The 7,904-nt window shown below is 35.6% G+C and overlaps 1 long non-coding RNA gene across 4 annotated transcripts; it reads left to right on the top strand.

Moving 5' to 3' along the window:
- The first annotated feature begins 2,657 nt into the window (after nt 1-2,657).
- Nucleotides 2,658-4,664, top strand: LOC110910077. Of its 4 annotated transcripts, none has more exons than XR_002575840.2 (4): nt 2,658-3,106; nt 3,193-3,617; nt 4,071-4,157; nt 4,467-4,664. It is a non-coding gene; the product is annotated as an uncharacterized LOC110910077 (long non-coding RNA). The 4 variants fall into 4 exon arrangements; XR_002575841.2 differs by adding an exon at nt 3,895-3,949 and having other exon boundaries at nt 2,658-3,617; XR_004870432.1 differs by adding an exon at nt 3,895-4,003 and having other exon boundaries at nt 2,658-3,617.
- The last annotated feature ends 3,240 nt before the right edge of the window (nt 4,665-7,904 follow it).

The raw sequence follows: 7,904 nt of genomic DNA, 5'->3' as shown, positions 1-7,904 counted from the left end.
TACCCTAGTTTTTTTAGAGAATTTGATTTCAGTCAATTTTAAATTTAATTGATAAATTTGTAAAATCATCTAAAAAATTGTATCTTCAATCTGTATAACCTATAAAATTGCTTTTATTAGAAAACTAGGTTATAATCCCGTGTATTACACGGGTTAAATAAATTAATTTTATATACCAAATAAAAAAACATTATCTTTTTAAAAACCTCTTTTATTGCACGGGTTGAATAAATGTAATTTTATATATTAAATAGTAAGATAATTTATATCTATAAGAACCATATGTATTGTACGGGTTGAATAAATGTAATATTATATACCAAATAATAAAAAAAATATATATCTTTAAAACCATTGTATTACACGGGTTAAATAAATGTAACATTGTTTACCAAATAATAAAAAAATTATATTTTTAAAAACCCTCGTGTATTACATGGGTTGAATAAATATGATTTTATATACCAAATAATAAAAAATATATATTTAAAAAAACTAACGGATTTTTTTATATTTAAAGTAGTTGTTTATTAAATAATAAAAAAGTTATATTTTTAAAAACCCTCGTGTATTACATGGGCTGAATAAATATGATTTTATATACCAAATAATAAAAAATATATATTTAAAAAAACTAACGGATTTTTTTTATATTTAAAGTAGTTGTTTATCAAATAATAAAAAAAAGTTATATTTTTAAAAATCCCCGTGTATTACATGGGTTGAATAAATATGATTTATACACCAAATAATAAAAAATATATATTTAAAAAACTAACGGATTTTTTATATTTAAAGTAGGATAAGATTGAATATTAATCTGAACTAACGGATTTTTTTTATTTAAAGTAGAATAAGATTGAATATTAATCTTTATTTATTTAGTTAATATAAGATTGAAAAATCATATGATTGAATAGGTGGGAGGTTGTATTATGATAAATCGGTTAACCGTACTGAATGATAAAGATAATAGTGATTGTCGAACAAATTAATTAATCGAATTTAACAGAAACATTTGTGATGCAGGGCGGATTTTTTTTAATTATTTGAAAGTTAATATCAACTTTGGAATTCATATGAATTCTTATTAGATTTGATTAAATAGGGTAGGGATATGGTAAAAAGTGTCTAAAATGTAAGAAGGGTAAGAAGTGTTTTAAACCATTGGATATTTGATCTAATGGTTGAGATCAATAGGGTATAAAATGTAAATTGTGTTTTAATTAGAAGGACCTTATGTAAAAATTGAAGGGCAATAGTGACTTTTCCAACGTTTCAAATATGGTAACCGTTTCAAAACCCCCATCAACTTCCTAAATATCAGCGAATTATATGGTAACCGTCATCAATCTCCAAAAAATCAATGAATTTCTTCATACTTTATCATAAATAGATCTATAATCAGATTCATGGCGTGGTGTTTTAAAACAACTGGATAAATTGACTATGATTCAGGTCATGGTGTTTTATCTGGAGACATTGTTCATGTCGTGGTGTTTTAAACGCTTATGATTCAAGTAATGGTGTTTTATCTGGATACATTGTTCATGGCGTAGTGTTTTATCAATAGAAAACATTCCCAGATTTTAAAACACCATGACTATGATTCAAGTCATGGTGTTTTATCTGGAGACATTGTTCATGGCGTGGTGTTTTAAAACATCTATGATTCAAGTCATGGTGTTTTATCAGGAGACATTGTTCATGACGTGGTGTTTTATCAATACAAAAACATTCCCAGATTTTAAAACACCATGACTATGATTCAAGTCATGGTGTTTTATCAGGAGACATTGTTCATGACGTGGTGTTTTATCAATACAAAAACATTCCCAGATTTTAAAACACCATGACTATGATTCAAGTCATGGTGTTTTATCTGTAGACATTGTTCATGGTGTGGTGTTTTAAACATCTATGATTCAAGTCATGGTGTTTTATATGGAGACATTGTATAATCAGATTCATGGCATGGTGTTTTAAAATAACTGGATAAATTGACTATGATTCAAGATGGTCGGAGAAGATGATCTGAATCGGAGATGGAGATGAAACGATCAATCCCTAAAAATTCTCATCGCCAGTTTTTTTTCAGTTATATTGTAAATCAATTAAATGACAAAAAATGTACAATTACTAATCTACCCTTTTGAATTAATTAAGAGGAGGGACACTTGTCATTCCAAGATTATTTCTTACACTTCTTACAAAAGATGGACTTTTTACAGGATCCTTTACCTGATTAAATATTATTAATAATAAAAATTTGTATTAGATTAGATTTGATTAAATATTATTAATAATAAGAATTTTTATTAATTTAGATTAAATATTATTATTTTTAGTATTATTAATAATTCTAATCAATTAAATGAGAGAATGACAATGTCTCAAAACAGGTTTCTTTTTATTATATAGTATAGATAGATATAGATACATACAATCTTTTTAAAATAATTCTATTGTACAATACGTACCTGTTAAACTTTACTCGAATTTGTAAGGTATAGATAATCATGTCTTTTTATGATAAAAATATATATATTAAAAAAATATTTCCTAGAACGTGATTTAAATTTTTTTATTTAAAGTAGGATAAGATTGAATATTAATCTTTATAAATATCTATTAATTGAAGGGTGGAAATGAACAGTAGATTTTAGGTGATTCACCTACCTGCTTATCTTTCTCCTTTCATCTGCCCGCCACGTTGTAAAAAGGTTTAACACCTGTTTTGTGGATTAAGCTTATTATAAGGCAATGAGAGAGAGAGGTATGGATTGATATGGAGCGGTTAACTGTGAAGACGGAGGAGCACCACCGCTGTTGAAGACCATCTCATCTGATCGGCTATTCCGACCTCGATCTTTCCATCTCCGATTTCGGTTTTCTCGGCTAAGCGCCTATTGCGTGGAGGGTCGTCGTTGCCGGCGGCCATTTAAGGTCGTTTCTGGCCGGCGGCGGCTATTCCGAGGAAGCCCGTTGTTGCCAGTGGCTATTTGAGGCTGTTTCTGGCGGCGGCGGATATTTCGGGGAAGCCCGTTGTTGTCGGCGGCCGGTTTGAGTCTGTTTCTGGCGGAGTCGGCCTTCAGATTTCTCGAAGGTATTCTTTGTTTATCTTCATTTTTATGTCCTTTTGGTACATTTCCTGACTTCTCTCGTCTGTCTGTGAACCCTTTGGATCTATAGAGTCTAAATAGTTTCAGATGTAAAACCCTAGGCCTGTATGAATTTCTGGTGGGTGGAGTTTGATTATTAGGTTTGTTATGAAATATGAAATCTGGTGATCAAAAAGTTGTAAAGGTGGAATCTTTGCATGCTATGAACACTGGAAGATCAAGAACAAGAACATGAAAAAAGGTTGAGAGGTTTCGGTTTTTCTCCTACCCGATGATGATGGTGGCTTGCTACTTGGTATGGCAACTCCGGTTGCAACCGTAGCACCACCGGCGGGTTTAACGACGATGATGATCTTTTCAGATCTGAGTCGATGGGTGTTGATGATTTTGTTTTTTGTATGTTTTTTTCCTGAGATTGCTGAAATAAGGAGTCATTTGTTGACATGGAAGGAGTTGTTATGGTTTCTCTTGAGGCTATTAAAGGCGCCCCAGCAGGTAAATTCCATTTGAGCTTGATGTTTGATATGAGTGTTATGGTTTTTGTTTTGTAGGTACTCTGTGTGGTGATTTTGTTGTTTTGAATTAAGGTTTGTAGATTAGCTCGACAGTTTGCAAAGTCTGAGATTATCATGGCTTTTTTGTTGATTTTGTAGATGTTGTAGATGCTAATTTGATGTCTATCTTGGACATGATTACTGGGATACAATTGAATTATGAGATTATTCATGTTTTGTCATCAGATTACCTGAACGTTTGTCTTATACATATATAGGTTGTAGAACGCCTTTTATATCAGCCATAGAACTACGGCTTCTGCCATGTGACATGTATGACGAAAGTTGAATTTAAATCATTAAACCTTTGTGCATGTTTGAATACTGGTATAACATCTGGAATATTCAGGTAAACATTTTTAAAAACTATTTACTTGCAACAATCTTTTTGCAGTTACTCCTAAATCAAGAACTTGTCTGGCATTGGATAGAATGAAGGAATTAATGCTGGATTAGTTGATCTCACAACATTGCAAAACTTGTAAGTGAACACTCCAATGAAGAAAAAATATACAATATATACAAAAGGTAACAACAGTACCCAACAAGAAAGGATCAAATTTTATATATCTTTTTTTCAAAGCCTTTTGTGATACTTTTCAGGTTCCATTATTTTTGCTATGTTGATATTATAATATTTTTACTCGAATAAGTTAATTCATTGTCAAATGTTACCAGAATCAAAACAGACTTATGATTTACCTTTTTTTTTTTAACCGACCTTTTGTTTTGGATATTGGATTGTGAGATTTGGGTATTTGATAGTGAATATTTGGTGGAATATATGTAGGTTAAATTCAAGTAGTGACGAAGATTCACCATGAGGCTGCAACTGTGCTTCCTATATATGTTGAGGATCCTGCCAGAAGTGAAGTTGAAATTGAGATGGCTTTGGATGTATAATGTTAGGATTTTGAATTTAGTATTCAGAAATATTAACTTTTATAGTAGATTTTAGCAACTGAAGAAGCATGGTCCGTGCGGGTCAGTACTTCTACGGTGATGAACGATCACACCTCGTCCTCTCCACTTCATCCTAACCTGTAAACAAGAAGAGAGAAGCGTGGGCAATGTAGAGACTACCGGTAGAGGAAGAATCCCCTATTTCCAGCTACAAAAGTGATGCCCTATATCTCATGCCCTAATAAGGAGGTGGAGGCCTCCTTATATAGGAGATATGGGAAAAACCCTAACCTCAATGGGCCAAGCCCAGTTAGGGGTTGTCTCTACGAGCCCACAGCCTAGTGTAGCATAAACTACAACGCGCTGGGCTTCGCGGGTTAGTACACAATAATAACAATAATAATAATAATAATAATAATAATAAAAGTGATAAATAGCAGGAAAGTCCGACCACTCGGGTCGGGTCCAGTACCATACCTCGTCATGTCCCCCAGTCTAGTGTTGCTCCCGCGTGTAAAGCGTGGGAGGAGCACTTAGACTTATTAGGAGCTCGGGAATGAAGATCACTAATTGTAGGCTTACATGTCGTCCGGGTGCGAGAAAGTCGCTGGCCACGTTTATTGTGGTTGTCGTCGGCTGCGAGGAGAGATATTGGAGCAATGAATAGTATACGATTGCTCATCGTGGAAATTGGTTGGGTAAACCTGACGCACGCTGATTAGTTATAGACAATTGTCGTTTGAATTACCATGATCTTCTTAAGGTTGTGCGTACGCGGTTAGGTCCCACGTATGAGCCTTGCAACAGGCTGAGTTTTGGTAGTTCAGTGTCTCGCCCATGGTTACTTTTTCGGGTGTGGCCCCGCCTTAGCGGTGCACACACAGTCGTGTGGGCTACTGTAGAATATCCACCCTGTGTTGTGACTTTTGTTGGTTAACATATGGTGCGCTAACGGCGTTCAACTCATTGAAAGAATTGATGCTGATGTGACGACAATCCCTACCACGCGTCCGTGTCATCGGGGTCTCCGTTGTCGTAATGTGCAGCCATTGGTGGTCATAGATGCACATGCAGATGTTATGCCACCTTAGGCAAATGTAGAACTGCTGGCGGTTGTACCAGCCGTCGTTATTGATGATCCGACTGTAGCAATCATCGTTGCAGTCGGGAAGAATATTATACAGTGCACCCCTGCAGAGGTGCTAGCTATGTTCAGTGACCTTGGGAGGGTCCTTAGAGCGTTATTTATTTTCCCCACAATGTTTTTATAATTGTGGGACAAGTACTTGGTTTTTCATCAGTGGTTGTGCATCTATTACCAAGATACCCACTGGAATAGTAGTGGTTGAATACATCTATTACCAAGATGCCCACTCTTAGCGCTGTATAATTTGATCATCTGACTTTGTTACTATGAAAAATATTTCGTGTCAGAGTTGTTTTTTACCGTGATATGCAGTTCAAATGCGGCGGTATGTTGTGTTTGCAAATGTTTATATGAACACTTGTAGATATCAGAAAGTGCTTCATAACCCGCGCGGGGTTAATGAACACTTGAACAGCAAAGTGCTTTCTACGCGCTTGGCGTGAGTGAACACTCATTGAGATAATAAAATGCTTTAGACGCGTTAGGCGTGAATGAGCACTTTATGTAGGCTACTACGTGCTTTTCCTGGACGCGCACTGGCGTGTGGAATGCTTATAGTAGGTGGCGTGTCTATTTACCTATGCGACTATGGCGTGAGGGTTTTCTTTTATCCATGTCGCAGACTGGTGTGCAGAATACATATCCAAATAAGTATTTTTCCTGTCGCATAGCGTGTGGAATACTTATTCGAATAATCAAGTATATTGGTTTTGTTGTGCGTTTGTCTTGACTACCAAATTGCATATGTTGTGTCAAGTAGTATAGTCGTGGGCCAAATGATGTGAAAGGTATAAATATTGTCTAGCGTATTGAGACATCCACATTATATAAGAACCGATGCGGGATGATGCGCAGTGATATCATCTTAATGGACGGCCTAAGAGAAGGTGATCACTTAGCGTAGTGGTGTTATACCCTGCTAGTCCCCCAGTTCAGTGCTGTTGAATGACGTCAATAGCATTGAACTTGAATGGAACGTATTTTAAGCAGTGATGTAAGTACATATAAGATTATATCGTATGTGATAGGATATATCATGCTTTTCAAACAAGACTCACATATAATATAGCGTAATGTTATATGAGAGCACATAACCTAACTATAATGCGAGGTCACATAATGATGTAATGGATATAAGGTTTTACCTCAAGCTACATCCTTAAATAAGGATTGCTTATCTCATATGTTACATGTTACGATGGCTGGGTCAGGATAATCAGACCGAGTAATCGTGTCCGAATATAGTAGTGCGTTAGTACAATCATGCTCAATATGTTAATAGTATTGAACTTGCTAAATAATGTGCAAGCATTTTTTTTATGAATAAGGCCACCTGAAATAGTAGTGCCCCGCGAGGGCCTTACATGCACTTAAATGTGGCGTTGCAATGGCCTAGTGTGTAAAAAATCCCGCTTCGTGTTTGTTACGGATTTTATATGACACATTTGGTTCACTATGACTAATAGTTACCTTTTGCCATCCTTTTTGTGGTTTAACATTTGTTGCCAAGATGAGTTTGGACGGTGCATGTGTAGATGTTTCCTGCCTATCTTAATAATACCCACAATTATATAGATATTAAATATGAGGCAGGCTTTGCATAACTCTATATTGAATCACGTAGGTGAGTCTTAGTGTAATCCTCGTAAAAGTATTATTATAGTATAACGTCATACCTGGCTTGATGAGATATCGTGGCAGAGTGGTTCCCCGACTTTGATGATGTATGTTAGCACTAAGGGGCATCCATCCGTGACAGCAGACTTGCCTTGTGCCCATCCCCGGGTTCAATGCTTTTATTCTCTCCTTCTGTACTTAAAGGTGTTGACCCTTGTTTGTAAGTGGCCCCAGAACCACGTTCTTGGATGAAGGTCATTCGGCGTGTGAATTGATTGATATGTCCAAACTAGGATGCCCAGATTTGGTGGCAGCGTCCAATAATGGTGGTTCCCACTGTGTCATAGTACGATCCGTCGCTGGTGAGCGTAAAAGATGGCTGATGTTATGCATCACTGCTTCACAACTTTTCTAGAATATGAAACAACGCCTCTTGTTCTGAACGTTTTTTTTTTTTTTAAGGTGTTCCACTGCTGGCACCTCATCAGTTTAGTCAACACTGCTAGCTCATATATCATCAGTTGACATTATCCAACAAGTAATATTCAACTCAAAAATAAT

The sequence above is a fragment of the Helianthus annuus genome, chromosome 2 (genome assembly GCF_002127325.2).
Source record: "Helianthus annuus cultivar XRQ/B chromosome 2, HanXRQr2.0-SUNRISE, whole genome shotgun sequence".
NCBI classification, from domain to species: domain Eukaryota; kingdom Viridiplantae; phylum Streptophyta; class Magnoliopsida; order Asterales; family Asteraceae; genus Helianthus; species Helianthus annuus.
The sequence above is the reverse complement of the archived record's forward strand: the minus strand, read 5'-3'. Positions and strand labels throughout refer to the sequence as shown.